Genomic DNA, 21684 nt, shown 5'->3' on the forward strand with positions numbered 1-21684 from the left:
CCAAGGAACATGGAAACCAAGGAACATGGAAACCAAGGGACATGGAAACCAAGGGGCATGGAAACCAAGGGACATGGAAACCAAGGGATATTCAATTCAAACCAAGGGATATGGAAACCAAGGGACATGGAAACCATGGGACATTCAATTCAAACCAAGGGACATGGAAACCAAGGGACATTCAATTCAAACCAAGGGACATGGAAACCAAGGGACATTCAATTCAAACCAAGGGACATGCAAACCAAAGGACATGGAAACCAAGGAACATGCAAACCAAGGAACATGCAAACCAAGGGACATGGAAACCAAGGAACATGGAAACCAAGGGACATGGAAACCAAGGGACAGGCAAACCAAGGGACAGGCAAACCAAGGGACATGGAAACCAAGGGACATGGAAACCAAGGGACATGGAAACCAAGGGACATTCAAACCAAGGGACAGGCAAACCAAGGGACAGGCAAACCAAGGGACATGGAAACCAAGGAACATGGAAACCAAGGAACATGGAAACCAAGGGACAACGAAACCAAGGGACATGGAAACCAAGGGACATTCAAACCAAGGGGCAGGCAAACCAAGGGGCAGGCAAACCAAGGGACATGGAAACCAAGGAACACGGAAACCAAGGGACATGGAAACCAAGGTACATGGAAACCAAGGGACATGGAAACCAAGGGACATGGAAACCAAGGGACATTCAATTCAAACCAAGGGACATGCAAACCAAGGGACATGGAAACCAAAGGACATGGAAACCAAGGAACATGCAAACCAAGGGACATGGAAACCAAGGAACATGGAAACCAAGGGACATGGAAACCAAGGGACATGGAAACCAAGGGACATGGAAACCAAGGGACAGGCAAACCAAGGAACATGGAAACCAAGGAACATGGAAACCAAGGAACATGGAAACCAAGGGACATTGAAACCAAGGAACATGGAAACCAAGGAACATGGAAACCAAGGGACAATGAAACCAAGGGACATGGAAACCAAGGGACATGGAAACCAAGGGACATTCAAACCAAGGGGCAGGCAAACCAAGGGACATGGAAACCAAGGAACACGGAAACCAAGGGACATGGAAACCAAGGGACATGGAAACTAAAGGACATGGAAACTAAAGGACATGGAAACCAAGGGACATGGAAACCAAGGGACATGGAAACCAAGGGACATGGAAACCAAGGGACATTCAAACCAAGGGACATGGAAACCAAGGGACATGGAAACCAAGGGACATGGAAACTAAAGGACATGGAAACCAAGGGACATGGAAACCAAGGGACATAGAAACCAAGGAACATGGAAACCAAGGGACATGGAAACCAAGGGACATGGAAACCAAGGGACATGGAAACCAAGGGACATGCAAACCAAGGGACATGGAAACCAAGGGACATGGAAACCAAGGGACATGGAAACCAAGGGACAGGCAAACCAAGGAACATGGAAACCAAGGAACATGGAAACCAAGGGACATGGAAACCAAGGGACATTCAAACCAAGGGACAGGCAAACCAAGGGACATGGAAACCAAGTGGCATGGAAACCAAGGGACATGCAAACCAAGGAACATGGAAACCAAAAGATATGCAAACCAAGGAACATGGAAACCAAGGGACATGGAAACCAAGGAACATGGAAACCAAGGGACATGGAAACCAAGGAACATGCAAACCATGGACATGGAAACCAAGGGACATGGAAACCAAGGGACATTCAAACCAAGGGACATTCAAACCAAGGGACAGGCAAACCAAGGGACATGGAAACCAAGGAACATGGAAACCAAGGAACATGGAAACCAAGGGACAATGAAACCAAGGGACATGGAAACCAAGGGACATTCAAACCAAGGGGGCAGGCAAACCAAGGGACATGGAAACCAAGGAACACGGAAACCAAGGGACATGGAAACCAAGGGACAGGCAAACCAAGGGACATGGAAACCAAGGGGCATGAAAACCAAGGGACATGCAAACCAAGGAACATGGAAACCAAAAGATATGCAAACCAAGGAACATGGAAATCAAGGGACATGCAAACCAAGGAACATGGAAACCAAGGGACATGGAAACCAAGGGACATGGAAACCAAGGAACATGGAAACCAAGGGACATGGAAACCAAGGGACATGGAAACCAAGGGACATGGAAACCAAGGGACATTCAAACCAAGGGGGCAGGCAAACCAAGGGACATGGAAACCAAGGGACACGGAAACCAAGGGACATGGAAACCAAGGAACATGGAAACCAAGGAACATGGAAACCAAGGGACAATGAAACCAAGGGACATGGAAACCAAGGGACATTCAAACCAAGGGACAGGCAAACCAAGGGACAGGCAAACCAAGGGACATGGAAACCAAGGGACATTCAAACCAAGGAACATGGAAACCAAGGGACATGGAAACCAAGGGACATGGAAACTAAAGGACATGGAAACCAAGGGACATGGAAACCAAGGGACATAGAAACCAAGGAATATGAAAACCAAGGGACATGGAAACCAAGGGACATGGAAACCAAGGAACATGGAAACCAAGTGACATGCAAAAAAGGAACATGGAAACCAAGGGACATGGAAACCAAGGGACAGGCAAACCAAGGGACATGCAAACCAAGGGACATGGAAACCAAGGGACATGGAAACCAAGGGACATGGAAACCAAGGGGCATGGAAACCAAGGGACATGGAAACCAAGGGACATGGAAACCAAGGGACATGGAAACCAAGGGACATTCAAACCAAGGGACATGGAAACCAAAAGACATGCAAACCAAGGGACATGGAAACCAAGGGACATGGAAACCAAGGGACATGGAAACCAAGGAACATGGAAACCAAGGGACATGGAAACCAAGGGACTTGGAAACCAAGGGGCATGGAAACCAAGGGACATGCAAACCAAGGAACATGGAAACCAAGAGACATGCAAACCAAGGAACATGGAAACCAAGGGACATGCAAACCAAGGAACATGGAAACCAAGGAACATGGAAACCAAGGGACATGGAAACCAAGGAACATGGAAACCAAGGGACATGGAAACCAAGGGACATGGAAACCAAGGGACATGGAAACCAAGGAACATGGAAACCAAGGGACATGGAAACCAAGGGACATGGAAACCAAGGGACATTCAAACCAAGGAACATGGAAACCAAGGAACATGGAAACCAAGGGACATGGAAACCAAGGGACATTCAAACCAAGGGACAGGCAAACCAAGGGACATGGAAACCAAGGGGCATGGAAACCAAGGGACATGCAAACCAAGGAACATGGAAACCAAAAGATATGCAAACTAAGGAACATGGAAACCAAGGGACATGGAAACCAAGGAACATGGAAACCAAGGAACATGGAAACCAAGGGACATGGAAACCAAGGGACATGGAAACCAAGGGACATGGAAACCAAGGAACATGGAAACCAAGGGACATGGAAACCAAGGGACATGGAAACCAAGGGACAGGCAAACCAAGGAACATGGAAACCAAGGGACATGGAAACCAAGGGACATTCAAACCAAGGGACAGGCAAACCAAGGGACATGGAAACCAAGGGGCATGGAAACCAAGGAACATGGAAACCAAGGAACATGGAAACCAAAAGGCATGCAAACCAAGGAACATGGAAACCAAGGGACATGCAAACCAAGGAACGTGGAAACCAAAGGACATGGAAACCAAGGAACATGGAAACAAAGGGACATGGAAACAAAGGAACATGGAAACCAAGGGACATGGAAACCAAGGGACATGGAAACCAAGGAACATGGAAACCAAGGGACATGGAAACCAAGGGACATGTAAACCAAGGGACATGGAAACCAAGGGACATGGAAACCAAGGAACATGGAAACCAAGGGACATGAAAACCAAGGTACATGGAAACCAAAGGACATGGAAACCAAGGGACATGCAAACCAAGGAACATGGACACCAAGGGGCATGGAAACCAAGGGACATGCAAACCAAGGAACATGGAAACCAAAAGATATGCAAACCAAGGAACATGGAAACCAAGGGACATGGAAACCAAGGGACATGGAAACCAAGGGACATGGAAACCAAGGAACATGGAAACCAAGGAACATGGAAACCAAGGGACATGCAAACCAAGGGACATGGAAACAAAGGAACATGGAAACCAAGGGACATGGAAACCAAGGAACATGGAAACCAAGGGACATGGAAACAAAGGAACATGGAAACCAAGGGACATGGAAACCAAGGGACATGGAAACCAAGGGACATGGAAACCAAGGGACATGCAAACCAAGGGACATGGAAACAAAGGAACATGGAAACCAAGGGACATGGAAACCAAGGAACATGGAAACCAAGGGACATGGAAACCAAGGAACATGGAAACCAAGGGACATGGAAACCAAGGAACATGGAAACCAAGGGACATGGAAACCAAAAGGCATGCAAACCAAGGAACATGGAAACCAAGGGACATGCAAACCAAGGAACGTGGAAACCAAGGGACATGGAAACCAAAGGACATGGAAACCAAGGGACATGGAAACCAAGGGACATGGAAACCAAGGGACATGGAAACCAAGGAACATGGAAACCAAGGGACATGGAAACCAAGGGACATGGAAACAAAGGGACATGGAAACAAAGGGACATGGAAACCAAGGGACATGGAAACAAAGGGACATGGAAACCAAGGAACATGCAAACCAAGGAACATGGAAACCAAGGGACATGTAAACCAAGGTTTTTTTTTTTTTACACTGTTGCTTTATTTTATTTATTTATTTTTTACCTTTATTGTTGTCACGGTCATTGGTGTGTGCACTCCAGAGCAAGAACAGCAGAGCAGAGCAGTGGACGGTGTCAGTGGAACAGAGATTGGTGTCAGTAGTTCATTTTTATTATTTAAAAAAAAAAAAATTAATTATTTTTACAATATTATATTTTATTATGTGTTTACAATTTTTTTTATTGCTTTTTACAATATTATATTTTATTATGTGTTTACAATTTTTTTTATTGCTTTTTACAATATTATATTTTATTATGTGTTTACAATTTTTTTTAGGCGCCCTGTAAGGGGGGATTTGGTGAAATATCAGGGGTCTAAACAGACCCCTGGGACACAGAAAAGGACTTAGGACAGAGCTTCCCCAGTCACTTTCTCCGCAGCCTCAGCTGCACTGGACAGCAGCGGCGGCTGGTGTGTTTTTTCTTTGGGGGGGAGCAGCAAACAACCACCCCCCCGGCACCTCAAATCCCCCCACCTTCCCCCTCGCTGTCTGCCAGTCAAATGGCACTTACCCCATCTAGGCGGCAGGGATCAGGCATAGGAGGGCACATCGGGCAGCGGCGGGGATCGGGGCATCGGTGGACATCAGGCTGCGGTGGGCATCGGGGAGCGGTTCCTGTGTCTTTTCCTCCTCGCTTCTGCTGTGCATCTCCTCCCCTCCTCCCTAGGCGTCCAATAGGATTGCCTGTCCTAATTAGCCACTAGGATTGCTTTTACAAAAAATCTGTCTGTCGGCTAAAAAATATAATAATATCGGGAAGATGCCTGCAGTTGGTCGTCAAGTGATTAACATCTATAATTGCGTTATGCACACTCAGGAGCTTGGGTACACTCTGGGCAGGGCCGGTGCTACCACTAGGCAGCCGCCTAGGGCACATTTCTACCTAGGGGCACCCGGCCACTGGTGTTCCTACTCTCTTCTCTCTTCAGCAATCAACTAAGTCTCAGCATCAGCAGGCAGCGGCCACTGCGTTTGCCTATAATGTCAGAGGAGCAATGGCGGCGGAGGACTGTGTCTGTGTCCCGACTCCTGAATGAATGGAAGCAAACAAACATTCATTGATGGGGGCTGGTGAGGCTGCATTGATGGGCGCTGGTGAGGCTACATTTGGTGGCCGCTGGTGAGGCTGTATTTGATGGGCACTGATGAGGCTGCATTTGATGGGCGTTGGTGAGGCTGCATTGATGGGCCCTGGTGAGGCTGCATTTGGTGGCTTCTGGTGAGGCTGCATTTGATGGGCATTGGTGAGGCTACATTTGATGGGCGCTGATGAGGCTGCATTGATGGGTGCTGGTGAGGCTGCATTTGATGGGCGCTGGTGAGGCTGCATTTGATGGGCGTTGGTGAGGCTGCATTTGTTGGTCACTGGTGAGGCTGCATTTGATGGGCGCTGCTGAGGCTGCATTTAATGGGCGCTGGTGAGGCTGCATTTGTTGGTCACTCGTGAGGCTGCATTTGATGGGCGCTGGTGAGGCTGCATTTGTTGGTCACTCGTGAGGCTGCATTTGATGGGCGCTGGTGAGGCTGCATTTGATGGGCACTGGTGAGGCTGCATTTGATGGGCGCTGATGAGGCTGCATTTGATTATCGCTGCTGAGGCTGCATTTGATGGGAGCTGGTGAGGCTGCATTTGATGGGCGCTGGTGAGGCTGCATTTGATGGGCGTTGGTGAGGCTGCATTTGTTGGTCACTGGTGAGGCTGCATTTGATGGGCGCTGCTGAGGCTGCATTTAATGGGCGCTGGTGAGGCTGCATTTGTTGGTCACTCGTGAGGCTGCATTTGATGGGCGCTGGTGAGGCTGCATTTGATGGGCGCTGGTGAGGCTGCATTTGATGGGAGCTGGTGAGGCTGCATTTGATGGGCGCTGGTGAGGCTGCATTTGATGGGCGCTGGTGAGGCTGCATTTGATGGGAGCTGGTGAGGCTGCATTTGATGGGCGCTGGTGAGGCTGCATTTGATGGGCGTTGGTGAGGCTGCATTTGTTGGTCACTGGTGAGGCTGCATTTGATGGGCGCTGCTGAGGCTGCATTTAATGGGCGCTGGTGAGGCTGCATTTGTTGGTCACTGGTGAGGCTGCATTTGATGGGCGCTGCTGAGGCTGCATTTAATGGGCGCTGGTGAGGCTGCATTTGTTGGTCACTCGTGAGGCTGCATTTGATGGGCGCTGGTGAGGCTGCATTTGATGGGCGCTGGTGAGGCTGCATTTGATGGGCTCTGGTGAGGCTGCATTTGATGGGCGCTGGTGAGGCTGCATTTGATGGGCGCTGGTGAGGCTGCATTTGATGGGCGCTGGTGAGGCTCCATTAAAAAGGTGGGGTTAACAGAGGCAGGGGAAAGAGGGTGGAGTCAGGGGTGGAGCCAGGTGGGCAGCAAAATGAGGTTCTTGCCTAGGGTGTCAGAAATCCTTGCACCAGCCCTGAGTCTGGGTCAGTTGGTAAAGCAGCAAATGAATGATAGACAGTTTCCTGCTCCGGACTCGTTCCCAGGTAAAAGCTAAAAGGAAAAAACACAAGTCCCTCACCGGTAATCCTGTTACGGTAAGTCGAGGATTAGCAGCGACATTCTTGTGTCAGCCCTTCCAGTGACAGGTCCTCTTTATATAATCCAGCCAGTACCTGATTACCCCTCTAGGGTCTCCGATTCTGTGAAACGTTCCGCCTCCAGTCCCATGATATTCGGCAGAAGATTTCTCTCTTCCTCTCCCCGGCACAACCCGCCGTGTTTTATTGCGGAGGATAATGTTTACCGAGGGACTCGGAGAGGAAAAAATATTTTGCAAGCACGCACTTTAATGGCGCCCTTCACCATTTATAGCCGGTGACCCCTAAACTCAGAACCTGATACACATACAGACAGAGCGGCGCAGCCCACATACATATTAAAGTGGCTTTAGGAAGGCGGTCACGTACGCGGCCCGGGTTCTTCTATACCGGGGGGGAAAAGCTTTGGCAGTACATCTTTCTTTTCATATTTGTACACCGGTTTCCTTCTGCAATTTTCCCAGCTTTGCGGTAAATACAGAATAACTTCTGGTTCACACCTCTGTGACCTGGGAGCTTACCGGATTTCGTAACGGGCAAAAAAAATCATTCAGATATCCTTCTTTTCAGGCGGGGATCCTGCGCACCATAAGAACGATCATATCGGCGGGAGGGGACCAGGGCAGGACTTAGGGTGGGGGGGGCCCCCTGGGCTTGAGTGTTGATTGAGGGGGCCCCCTGGGCTTGAGTGTTGATTGAGGGGGCCCCCTGGGCTTGAGTGTTGATTGAGGGGCCCCCAGGACCCGAGAAGCAGGAGGGGAGTCGAAGTTGTTTACCGGGGGGGGGGGGAGCGCCGAGATCGAAGCTGATCGAAGTTGTTGAGCAGGGGGGGTGCCGCCCAGATCGCACCGATCCAAGTTGTTGAGCGGGGGGGCCACCGATTGGAGCTGACCAAAGTTGTTGCGCGGTGGGGGGGGCGCCGATCTGAGTTGTTTGTTGAGCAGTGGGGGGTCACCGGTTGATCAAAGTTGTTGAGGGGGGGCCGCCGATCGTAGTTGTTGAGCGGGGGGGTGAAGGGGACTTCTTACCTCTTCATCAGCAGTGGCATGGCTCTTCCTGCTTCCTCCTCCCGGGGCCCCCTATTGGGCGGGGCCCATGGGCTTGAGACCAGTCAAGCCCAATGGTAAGTCCGGCCCTGGAGGGGACATCCCCCCCGCCATCCGGTGCTTCTCCGGGCTCTCCCGTGCCCTCGGAGGCCCAGAGAACGAATCGGCCGCCGCCGAATGAAGAGCATAGAGATGTTCGGTGACCAGATGGTCACCGATCATGTCTATGACTGTCGGAGGCCCGGACGCGAGGTTATGACATCACGCCCAGGTACCCGGAAGTAAACAAAGCCGCAGACGCGGCTGAAAGCATGAGATCGGTGGAATTTTTTCCCGATCTCCAGGCTCTCCGATGCCATCAGAGGCCCGGAGAACGAATCGGCCGCCGCCGAATAAGGAGCATAGAGATTTCCAGTCATCTCTATGACCGTCAGAGGCCCGGGCGCAAGGTTATGAAGTCACGCCCGGGTACCCGGAAGTAAACAAAGCCGCAATCGCGGCTGCAAGCATGAGATTGGTGAATTTTTTTCCCGATCTCCGGGCCTCCGATGGCATGGGAGAGCCCGGAGATCGGGAAAAAAATTCACCAATCTGTTTACTTCCGGGCCCCCTGCCGAATAAAGAGCATAGAGATTTCCGCCGGAGGCCCGAGCGCGACAAGGCTCTATGACCGTTGGAGGCCCGAGCGCGACGTTGTGACGTCACGCCCGGGTACCCGGAAGTAAACAAAGCTGCAATCGCGGCTGAAAGCATGAGATCTGTGATTTGTTTTCCCCATCTCATGCTTTCCAGCCTGGAGGAGAGATGTGGAGGTCTTATTGACCCCCGCCGCTCTCCATAAAGAGGACCTGTCACACACCATTCCTATTACAAGGGATGTTTACATTCCTTGTAATTGGAATAAAAGTGATAAAAAAAAATATAAAAAAAGTGTAAAAATAAAGAATAATAAGTAAAAAAATAATAATTTTTAAACGCCCCTGTCCCCGGTAGCTCGCGCTCAGAAGCGAACGCGCACGTAAGTCCCACCCACATATGTAAACGCCGTTCAAGCCCCACATGTGAGGTATGCACACGTGCGTTAGAGCGAGAGCAATAATTCTTGCACTAGACCCCCTCTGTAACTCTAAAAATTTAAAGCGTCGCCTATGAAGATTTTTAAATACCCCCTCCCTTGGGACTACATGAATGTTCACAGCGTCTGCCCGCAGGGATGTAGTCCCAAGGGAGGGGACGAGCACACTGACTAACCCCCAGCCAGAACAGCTTGGATGATGGGGGAAAGCTTACTGAGGAGGAACAGGAAGTAAGAAATTCAGACAAAGGAAACAAAAAAAGAACATTTAGAAGGGAACAGTGTTGCCAACCGTCCGTATTTTTACGTGCAGTTCGTAAAAACGGGCACTTTTTTCCCCCGTTCGTAAATGTCCGTGGTTGCGGGAATGTGCCAGTATAAATAGCCAAGATCGGTTTCGGCTTGGAACTGCGCATGGAGATTGGAGGCAGGGGGTGATGGTGGCTGCGGTGGCACCACAGAGGGGGATGGAGGTACTGGGGATTGGAGGCAGGGGGAAATTGGAGGCAGGGGATGTTAGTGGCAAGGTGTGATTGGAGGCAGGGGGTGTTGATGGCACCGCAGAGGGGGATGGAGGTAGGGGGAGATTGGAGGCAGGGGATGTTAGTGGCAAGGTGTGATTGGAGGCAGGGGGTGTTGATGGCACCGCAGAGGGGGGATGGGGGAGATTGGAGGCAGGGAGAGATTGGAGGCAGGGGATGTTAGTGGCAAGAGGTGATTGGAGGCAGGGGGTGTTGATGGCACCGCAGAGGGGGGTGGTGGCACCGCAGAGGTTGGGGGATGGAGACAGGGGTTGTTGGCGGCACCGCAGAGGGGGGTGGAGGCAGGGGGAGATTGTGGCACCGTAGAGGGGGGTGAAGGCAGGGGGTGTTGGTGGCAGGGGGTGATTGGAGGCAGGGGGTGATTGGAGGCAGGGGGTGATTGGAGGCAGGGGGAGATTGGAGGCAGGGGGAGATTGGAGGCAGGGGGAGATTGTGGCACCGTAGAGGGGGGTGAAGGCAGGGGGTGTTGGTGGCAGAGGGGGATGGAGGCAGGGGGTGATTGGAGGCAGGGGGAGATTGGAGGCAGGGGGAGATTGTGGCACCGTAGAGGGGGGTGAAGGCAGGGGGTGTTGGTGGCAGAGGGGGGTGGAGGCAGGGGGTGATGTGACTATATAATTTGCCCTCATTATATTGAAAATAACAAAAATATGTGTTTTTTTTTTACCTTAAATCACATTGCTATTTGCCCAGCGCACTTGTTTGTAGCCTAAATACTGAAATTTGCACCTAAAAATGTAATTTAGTAACTTTTGTGAAATGCCGGGAAAAACGTGGCTGCGCCAGTAAATTTCGGGTGTCGTGCCGGTAAATTTCAATCTGGTAGGTTGGCAACACTGGAAGGGAAATGGAAGGAAAAGGTAAGTGAGCCAACAATGCACTCGCTTAAAGGAACCTATCTAGAAAATAAATAACGAACCTTTACAACCCCTTTAATGTCCGCTAGAAGCCCGGCGCCCATTAATAGATATTTTCTACAAGCAGCGGAACGCTTGGGTTTCGGTTTGAAGATCCCAGAAGTATTTCTATAATGTAATTTTAACGAGATAAGTGTTGATATCTCAACAACACCTTCTTTGATTTTTGCTCTGCTCACCCCATTACCTTAAGAGCTGTTTGACACTTTATCTGGCTACACGCTGAGATGTATCGCTCAAGTATATCCGTGTTTCTTTTTCTTGCTTTTATACCCGTTCCTGATTCTTATATTGTTCCCTCCTCTTCAATTTCTTATAGTGTTTGTAGTGCTGCATTGTTGACAGTGTCATTTTCTTTAACTACTTGCCGACCGTATAACTTGCATGTACGGCTCTCGCTCTCACGTGCGCGGTGATACCTCACACATGAGGCGCAAACACCGTTTTTTTATATGTTGGCGTGGCCTACGTATGCGTTCACCACAGGGGGGCGGGGCTGCTTAAAACTATTATTATTTATTTTATCAGTTTTTACATTTTTACACTTTTCCTAACATTTAAAAAAAAAATGATCACTTTTATTGCTATCACAACAAATCTAAAAACCCCTCGCAAAAACAATAGAGCATGATAGGTCCTCTTTATGGCGAAATCTGGGGGGTTTATAAGACCCCAAATCTCTCCTCTACCTTTTAAAAGCGAAAAAAATCACAAAAACATGGCCTTGTTTACATGGGGTCGGGGGCCGCAGGTGATGTCATGACGTCACTCCGGTCTTCCTAGGCCAAAGAGATGAACGGAGGCCATCTTTCCTTCGCTCATCTCTGTGACCAGCCGCTGCTGGCACCGGATCGGTTCCCAGAGCTAACAATTGTTCAGGCAAGCCTGGGAACCAACCAAAAGTGGCAGGGGGGGGGGGGGGGGAACTCCTCCCGCCATTTCTAAAAGTGATCCAGCGGCAAATCTGCAGCTCAGATTACATTAAGCAGAAAGTCTGGTGTCTGAGGGAAAACTTATCAGGATTATGGCATCTAGCTGCAGCCATAACTTTGGTACTAAATGCCAAAAATACTCCGTTGTCAAAGCACTGGCGAAGGCGGCGGAGCGAGTGAATGCGGCGAAGCGAGCGAATCGAGCGTAGCAAGTGTTCTACTCCTGTGTCCAAGCCACACCTCCTGAACTTTGACCTTTGGGGACACACCTCAAGACCTTTCCCTTTGACTCTCCCACCCTAAAACCCCTACTTTCCCAGAACCCACTCGGTTTGTTGGATTAGGGGAAAAAAGAACAATCCCAACCCACTTCAATCCCTAACCCCCTAACCCTAATCCTAACAAACCTAACCCTAACCCCTGTAGGGGTCTGTACCGGCAATAACCAAAACCCTTTACCCCTGTTCTTCTCCTGTGTCCAAGCCACACCTCCTGAACTTTGACCTTTGGGGACACACCTCCTGACCTTTCCCTTTGACCCAAGACTCTCCAACCCTAAAACCCCTACCTTTCCCAGAACCCACTCGGTTTGTTGGATTAGGGGAAAAAAGCACAATCCCAACCCACTTCAATCCCTAACCCCCTAACCCTAATCCTAACAAACCTAACCCTAACCTCAAGTCTGTACCGGCAATAACCAAAACCCCTTACCCCTGTTCTACTCTTGTGTCCAAGCCACACCTCCTGAACTTTGACCTTTAGGGACACCGTTTAACCACTTTCCGCCAAATCATGAGGGGGTCCCCCTCAAAATCCATACCAGACCTGAAGGGTCTGGTATGGATTTTAAGGGGAACCCTGCACCAAAATAAAAAAAAAAGGATCCCCCCAAAAATTCATACCAGACCCTTATCCAAGCCGCAGGAACTGAGGGGGGGGGATGAGACAAGGTGATTTGGGGTCCAGACCCCAAAGCATCCTCCCCATGTTGAGGGCATGTGGCCTGGTACTGTTCAGGAGGGGGGCGGCTCTCTCTTCCCTTCCTCTTTTCACTCTGCCAGGTTGCATGCTCGGATTAGGGTGTGTGGTATGGATTTTTGGGAGGACCCCTACGCCATTTTTTCTTTCATTTTGGAGCAGGGTTCCCCTGAAGGGTCTGGTATGGATTTTGAAGGGGACCCCTACGCCATTTTTTTCAATGACTTTTATCTGTATTGCGGGACCCGACAATTCATTGCAGCCGTGATCAGTTTTAAATTACCTTTTTCCTTTAGAAATTTCATTTTGCTGCGGGACAGGTCTAAACACGGGAAACATTGCCTACTATACAGGCATACTAGTAGACAAATTAAAAGGAATATTTCACTTTAAGGCATTATTAAAATTATTAATTTTAAAAAAATTGCATTGATACATGTCCCCTGGGGCAGGACCCGGGTCCCCAAACACTTTTTGTAACAATAACTTGCACATAAGCCTCTAAAATGAACACTTTTGATTTTTCATGTTCGTGTCCCATAGACTTTAACAGTGTTCATGTGTTCAAACGCTTTTTTTGCCTGTTTGCAAGTTCTGGTGTGAACCGAACCAGGGGGTGTTCGACTCATCTTTAGTTGTCATTATAAGAAGCGGGAAAGGACGTCTCTCCCCCCCTTCAGCTGCCTTCTGTGGCTCACTCGGGCTCTCCCGTCCCACCAGGACACCGAGCTACCAGCCGGCACGTCCACCGGCTAGTTGGAGACACGAAGAAGAAAGCCAGGATCGGCTTTGATCGGGTCGCCGCTATAGTAACCTGGATGCGGTGACATCACATCACTTCCGGTTTACCGGCATCTTAACGGCGCCTTTTTTTAAAAATCAAAAGTATTCAAACAAACGCTGAGCTTGGGGTTTTGAATGCCTTCAAGTGCAAAGGAAGGATTTGGGGGTCTTATAGATCCCAGATCCCTCCATAAAGAGTACGTGTCACATGCCTATTGCTGTCACAGGGGATGTTTACATTCCTTGTGACAGTAATTTTTTTTTTTTTTTTTTTTTTCAAGTGTATTTTGTGCGTGTACTCGAGAGAGGGGCCGGACTGCAGGAGTTGGGAGTAGGCAGGCCTCCCCCAGAGGCAATCTGCCACCTTTCTCCATGCCCTGGGTGGCAATGGTGGGTGTGTGAGGGGTCCTCCCACACAGCCCGCCCTACCTGCTCCGCTTTGAAGCCCAATGGGGCAGAGGGACTCCCTATAAGGGAGTGAGAGGATCTAGCCCGCTCAACCAGCCCCGTTAGTCCTTCGCCTCTCTTTTTAGAGACCGCGTGGTCAAAGTGCGTGCATGTTAACCCAATTTCGAGTGCGTGTAAGTGTGGTGGTTTTTGTGGGAGGGGGGTGGGCGTACTAAGCGCAGGCTTACCTCGCATAGCACACCCACCGGGAGCCGGGCTGAGACCACCAAACTCAATTCACATGTAGCCGAGACCGGGATCCGAACCCCTAGCTGCAGAGGTGAATGGCTTGTCAGCGCAGTGCCAATCGCGTTGAGCCACCGCAGCTCCCGTGACAGTAATTAAAGTGATCAAAAAGAAAATTGTAAAAAAAATAAATAAAAAAAAAAAATTCTAAACCTAAAACCGGCCTCTATCTCCTTCACCCAATTCAAACTCCTATTACAAGTCACCACAGCCACGAAGCAAACAATTGCCAAAGCTTGGAAATCCCTTAATGGTTTCTGAAACTACTGTAAGAATAAAATAAACCGAAAGCAAAGAGAAGCCCGAAGCTAAATACAGAGTATAGGCAGAGGGCTGGCATGACTTAGTAGCAGGGAACCGAGAAAGGGTTAAAAAGTAGGGGTGTGCCAATTTCAGAAGTTCCGCGGTCCGGACGTTATTTTTTTTTTTTGGTTCATTAAACTTATGTAATGTTATAAAAATAGTACTCACATATTTAATGTCGCTACTGCCCCACATTCCCCCTCGGCATGAAATGTGTTTTTATAATATTTTCTTCTGCCCGTTTCCATATTGCTTGTGGGCAGCGTGAAGCCCACAAGCAAATGCTTCCGGGAAGCGGTGAATGCGGATCACGTGATGAGTACAATCACGCAATATTTGCTCTTTCTGCCTTCGGAATCGTCTCCTGGGAAGCGTGACGCTGTGCTCCCAGGAGACATTGCTAAATAGTCCCAGGAAGCACTGGGGCTCAGGGAGATGAAGCGACACGCCCCCTCCCGTGGGTGGAGAACCAGGAAGTGCCAGCTACAGACTCCAGATCTAAGGTATTGGAATGATATTGCAAATTATGGATAGCGATCAGTTTATATACACATTCAGATAGTCCGATTAAGCAATACTTAAGATTTAGGGTGAACCTCCACTTTAATATTTCCCGGGGTAGGGGGGGGGTTTGGGGGTAGATCTGCATTTCAGTTGTGGGGGCAACACAGGAAGAGGAAGCTCCCACCATCCCACCCTATTATGTTGGGATGGTATGTAATGTGTTGTGTTGGGTTGGTTTTGGCGGTTGGGGATGTTTGGAGGCAGTAGACATTTTGACCAATTTGGCATAAGTGGGGAACCATCAAGGTATGGGATCCTCGGTTGATGCTAGCTAACCGTGGTTTAGCTGGCATCGGTTGATGGGTATCGGTTGATGGGTATCACCGTGGGGAAGGTTCAGAGTGCTATGGTCCTTGGGTCGGCGCATTGCGACTGGGATCTTGGATGGCCAAGCTGGTACGAGGGAAATTTGGTCAATGCCTCAAATCATCTCCTAACAGGGTGCCGATTGTATCGGTGAAGGATTGTTTAGTGAAATAAAGATGTTGGATTAATTTGTTATGGTTCATTTGTTAATAAAATGACCAAGCGGGCTATTTTACTCCAAAATGGATGTCGCCTGGTTATTTATAAGTTAAGGTATAATTTAGGGTAATATGGCAATTGGAGGTTTATCTGACTTACTATAGTCATGATTCATTCCAAAACAGAAGCCATATCCAATGATAAAATGTATAGCTATGAGCAGAGCTTTTTTTGCCAGAAAATAGGTGCAGGAACTCAACCATGACCCCGTTCAGACTTCACAAACAGTAGAAGGGTCTTAAAGGGGCATTAAATACCAGGATTGCATTACATACAGAGTGCAGAGTTCAGGGGGGTTACACACAGACTTCTGTGTTTACAAGTGATTGTGGTGAGCAGGCACCAAAGGGTCTGAGCCAAAGGTGGTGGAACTGAGTTCCCCCAAGTTCCCCCTGAAAAAAAGCCCTGGCTATGAGATTTTTCCCCCAAACTTTGACACCACCCTACTAAGACCTTGGTAATTTTCTTGTGTGGATCTATTCTACGCATTCATAGTATATGACTACCAACAATGTAATACCCCAGGGATCCCTACTGCTTTTGATTTATTTCTTCTTCTTCTTCTTCTTCTTCTTCTTTTCTTTTTCTCTTTTCCAATCTTCCTCTTTATTCTTTCTTCCCTTCTTCAACTTACTTTTTACACAATGCTGGTAGCAGAATTCTTATTTCCCTTATCTCCTCCTTAACTATCACTATACAAAAATTATATAGTTCCAATGAACTAACACATGCCTATTGATCTTACACAAATCCATTTTTTTTTTTTAGTCTTATGCGTTTTATTCAAGTGATATATGCGAGTTAATGATCAAGACCTTTCTTTTCATCTCTTATGATCATATTATATTTAAATGTTCTATCTGGATTTTAATCCTTCATTTTTAATACAAAACATATTTTTTTGGTGATATGTTAGATCTTCACCTACATTGGTTAAAGCCCTAAATAACAACTTTCTACCATGCCATTCCGCATACACTAGCGACCTACGGTATGCCTTTATTAAATTTTTCTGCGCCGCACTCACAGTTTAAACACGTAGTAAAGTTTCAGACTCCCCGCGGGGAATGGGTGTTCCTATGCAGAGGGAACATGATTGACGGCCGGCTATGGCGCGTCACGCTTCCCGAAATTAGCCAGAGTAGGACTCGGCTCTTCACGGCGCTATACAGCGCCTGCGCACAGACTAGGAGCTGACTGCGCAGGCGCCGTGAAGAGCCAAGTCCTATTTCGGCTATTTCCGGGAAGCGTGACGCGCCATAGCCGGCCGTCACTCATGTTCCCCTCTGCATAGGAACGCCCATTCCCCTCGGGGAGTCTGAAACTTCACTACGTGATTAAACTGTGAGTACGGCGCAGAAAAATAAAATAAAGGCATACCGTAGGTCGCGCTAGTATAAGGAATGGCATGGTAGAAATGGCATGTTTTTTTTTTTAGGGTGAACCCCCACTTTAAGTTAAAATAGTTTAAAATAACATTGGAACTTAAGTTTAATACTGTTTACTAGCAAGTGATACCTACTACTGCTGCCAACAATTGTATGTGTGTTAATTATACCTTTCAGTGGAGGTGCGTCCATAGTGGGCGCATGGGCTCCGCCCCCTCTCTCCTGCACCGCTCTATTACCATAGATAGATTCATGCATTGCACTTTGACTCTCCCACCCTAAAACACCTACCTTTCCCAGAACCCGCTCGGTTTGTTGGATTAGAGGAAAAAAGCACTATCCCAACCCACTTCAAACCTCAACCCTCTAACCCTAACAAACCTAACCCTAAGGCCCCGTACACACGACCAAACATGTATGCTGAAACTGGTCCGCGGGCCAGTTTCAGCATACATGTTTGGTCGTGTGTAGGCGCGAGCGGGCCGAATTCCAGCAAACATTTGCCCGCCGGGCCTTTTCCCAGCGGGCAAATATTCCTGGACGTGTTTTAAAACCGTCCGCTGGAATCCTGCCCGCTCGGACATGTACGGTCGTCAGTACAGACCTACCGTACATGTCCAGGCGCCCGCCGTCCCTCGCATGCGTCGAATGACTTTGACGCATGCGTGGAAGCCTTTAAATGGCAGGCCCGCCCACGTCTCCGCGTCATCGCCGCGTCATCGTCGCGGCGACGACGCGGACACGCCCTGCGTATTGTTTACGTGCGGACTTCTGTACGATGGTTAGTACAACCATCGTACAGAAGCCCTCTGGCAGGCATGTACGGTGAAAACGGTCCGACGGACCGGTTTCATCGTACATGTTTGCTCGTGTGTACCGAGCCTAACCCCTAACCCCAAGTCTGTACTGGCAATAACCCAAACCCCTTACCCCTGTTCTACTCCTGTGTCTAAGCCACACCTCCTGAACTTTGACCTTTGGGGACACATTTTAACCACTTTCCGCCAAATCATGTACCTAGAACGTCACTGGACTTCAAGTGGTTGTACCTGCAAAGATATGCAGCTGCAGAATTCTCCCCGGTACTGTATTTAGAGTAGACGGTTGGCCCGCACCGGCTTTGTGACGTCAGCAGACAACCGACTGTCCGCTGTCTGCTGAAAATGGGTCACAGGAGTGCAGAATAAACTGCACTCCTGTGATTCACATGAGAAGTAAAGCCAAACCAGCTTTTCCTGTACTTCCCCTTTAAGCAGTTACACTATATTATCCCCACCTGTGGCGGCCAGTCCATACGGGGCACAGGGGCGCTGCCCCCTAATCTATGAGTCCAGCCTCCAAACTAAATGCAGGGCGCCGGACACATTGATTCCAATTTTTTTTTAGAAGCACATGATTAGAGCCTGAGGCTCTAATTGGCTTAGAGAAAGGGTGGGCTCGGGGGCGCAGAGCAATGCCCCCCAAGCCCACTCTGTTGTGTGACAATAGCGAATGACTATTGGCTCTTGTCTTCCTGGCCCATCAGGAAGCGGGTCTTGTGACACCGTCACACGATTAGCCGAGAGGAGAAGTGATCCTATTGGCCACCTAGGAGGAGAAAGGAGGAGACGCACGGTGGAAGCCGCCGTGATGTAAAGGAGGAGGAAAGGCAGGGGAAACCGCCATCCGCCGCCCTTAGGAAGCGCTGCTCGCAAACTAGATGGGGCAAGTGTGGGGCTAATGACCAACCGGGGGGGTTGCAGGTGACCCCACCAACCCAGGGGGCATACTATTTTTGGGGGGGAGCACAAACAATGGACCCACTCCCCCCCCCCAAAAAAAAGGCCACCAACCACCACTGATTCCCACCACAGCCAGTCACATATGCTAACTTGGATAGAAGACCACCAACCTTCCAGGACTTCTTAAGGATTATGGGAGGAAACCTGAGCAGGTGTAAGGAACCCGCCCTTGGGAAGAAAACAAACTCCATGCAGGCAAAGCTGAGCACCGTACAATGCTGGGCAAAAAAAAGCCACTGCATTGCCCATTGGTCTGCCCTTGGTGCTGCCCACCATGCTGTCCTAATTGTCTTCCATGGAAAACGTTTTCCTCCACAATTGTCAATAAAATATCGAGAAAGTGTCTCAGTACAAATTAATTTTAAAAGGCCGCCAGACTTTTGTGTCTAAATTTAGCTGTGACCTTCTAATGAACGGGCGGTGCGGTGATATTTAATATTGATTACCCGCGTGATGGGAAGTGTGAGGACAGCGGCATATTCTGCCCTATTATTAGGTCCCAGGTGAACGTTCCTCCATGCTTTCCCGTCCATTCATCTATGAAGAGATAATTCCGTCACACTAATTTAATGTCACGTCATGAGAAGTGGCACACAAGCGGCCCGGTCCACCGGGACGGTTAATTGGTGGTTTGCAGCAATTGGCTCTAAGTAGGTTACTTCAAATCTACAACATGGAAGCCCCAACTCCGACCCACCTTCCTACCGTCTGTATTGTAGAGTAGGACAAAAAATCTCATATGAGCTTCAAAGGAATCTCAAACATTTTCAATTTTTTATAAATCTGCATTTTTCCTGCCCGAGGGCCCCATGCCACTAGGGGGCCCCATCAGGGTTGCCAGCCTCAGTAAAACCAGGGACAGTATGTAAAAATCTGTGTTTTTTTAAAAAAATCCAAAATTATAGCTGCCCCGCCTATCCAGTATCTTTTCAGTGGGCCATATTCTCAAAGAATTTACGCCGGCGTATCAGCAGATACGCCGACGTAAGTCCGATTCTAAGGCCGTCGTATGTTTAAGTGTATTCTCAAACTGAGATACACTTAAACATGCCTAAGATACGACGGCCTGCGCCGTTGTATCTTAGGCTGCAATATCTACGCTGACCACTAGGTGGCGTTTCCTTTGCGGTCAGCGTAGAATATGCAAATGACTAGTCACGCCGATTCTCTAATGTACGCTTGCCTCGTCGTAGTGATTTTACGTAGTTTCCGTAAGCGATACGCGGCGTAAAGATAAACATGTCCCCTAGGTGGCGTACTCAATGTTAAGTATGGCCGTCGTTCCCGCGTCGAAATTTGAAAATTTAACGTCGTTTGCGTAAGTCGTCCGTGAATGGCGATGGACGACATTTACGTTACCGTCAAAACAAATGACGTCCGTGAGACGTCATTTAGCGCAATGCACGTCGGGTAATTTACCCGACGGAGCATGTGCATTACGATCGGCGCGGGAACGCGCCTAATTTAAATGATCCACGCCCCCTACCAGGATCATTTGAATTAGGAGTGCTTGCGCGGGTGGACTTTACGCTACGCCGCCGCAAGTTTACAGGTAAGTGGTTTGGGAATCTGGCACTTGCCAGTTAAACTTGCGGCGGAGTAATGTAAAGGACATACGTTACGCCGCCGGATATCTCTAAGAATATGGCCCAGTGTGTGTATGTGTATGTATACTGTATGTGTGTGTGTGTATACTGTGTGGCCCCATAATCTATTGCCTGGGGTCCCCTTAATCTCCTATTGCCCGGGGGCCCCATAATCTCTTATTGCCCGGGGACCCATAATCTCCTATTTCCTGGAGGCCCCATAATCTCCTATTGCCTGGGGACCCATAATTTCCTATTTCCTGGAGGCCCCATAATCTCTTATTGCCCGGGGGGCCCCATGAGTTGTCAGTCTGCCCCTGCCCCCCCCCCCCCCTCCCCATATCAGCAGTTGGCAGCAGAGAGGAGGCTATAACTCCTTCTAATGATCCTATGCCTCCTACAGATCTAGCCGCAGCACCCCCTTGTCTCCTCCCTCTCTTAGTCTCACCATTCAGCTGTCTCCAACCCCCCCCTCTGGTCCTCCTTCGGACCCTGCACTTTTTGCTTCCCAGCTCCACCCCCAGCTTCTTCCCGGCAGCAGTACAGGGTAAGGGGGGGGGGTGAACTGTGATGTAAGAGAGGGTGGGGGACTCTTGACTTCTGATGGTGGGGGGGCTCTTAACATCTGGTGTGAGGTGGTGCTCAACTGGCCCTTTGAGGACAACCATAATGCCCATGCGGCCCGCGATAAATTTGAGTTTGACACCCCTGAATTCTAGAGAATATCCATTTGTCTTGGAGGTCACGAAATAAATGTTTTCCCTAGTGGAGCAAATTGCACCATGCTTTTCGTTTTTTTGTTGTTGTTTTTTGCCTTCGTCTGGATCAACCATGGTTATAGTGTTCTGAATATGGAGGTTTTATATTTATGTATTTTTTTTTTTTTTTTCTATTGGTTCAACTAGATGGACTTGTGTCTGTTTCAACCTAACTATGTGTATCTTGCAAAAATTGTACAACTATGTGCTCTCAATAATAAAACAAATACAAAAATAAACACACATAGGGGGGGGGGAAAAAACTCATAAAAAATAAATGTGGAAGGTAGCAATCTCCAGGCCCCCAGCCTCCCCAGTCCCCGCTATCTTTTGTATGCGCTCTTGTTAAGATCAGTTCTTTACCTTATTATTTGTTTCCATTGTTGCCGTGTTTGCCGCTGACCTGTTGCTCTCGGCGGAGTAAATCCTGCGGTGTAAGTAGATTATTTTTCCCTACAGGTGCGGTATACATTGA

Source organism: Rana temporaria, chromosome 4 (assembly GCF_905171775.1).
Source record: "Rana temporaria chromosome 4, aRanTem1.1, whole genome shotgun sequence".
Taxonomy (NCBI): domain Eukaryota; kingdom Metazoa; phylum Chordata; class Amphibia; order Anura; family Ranidae; genus Rana; species Rana temporaria.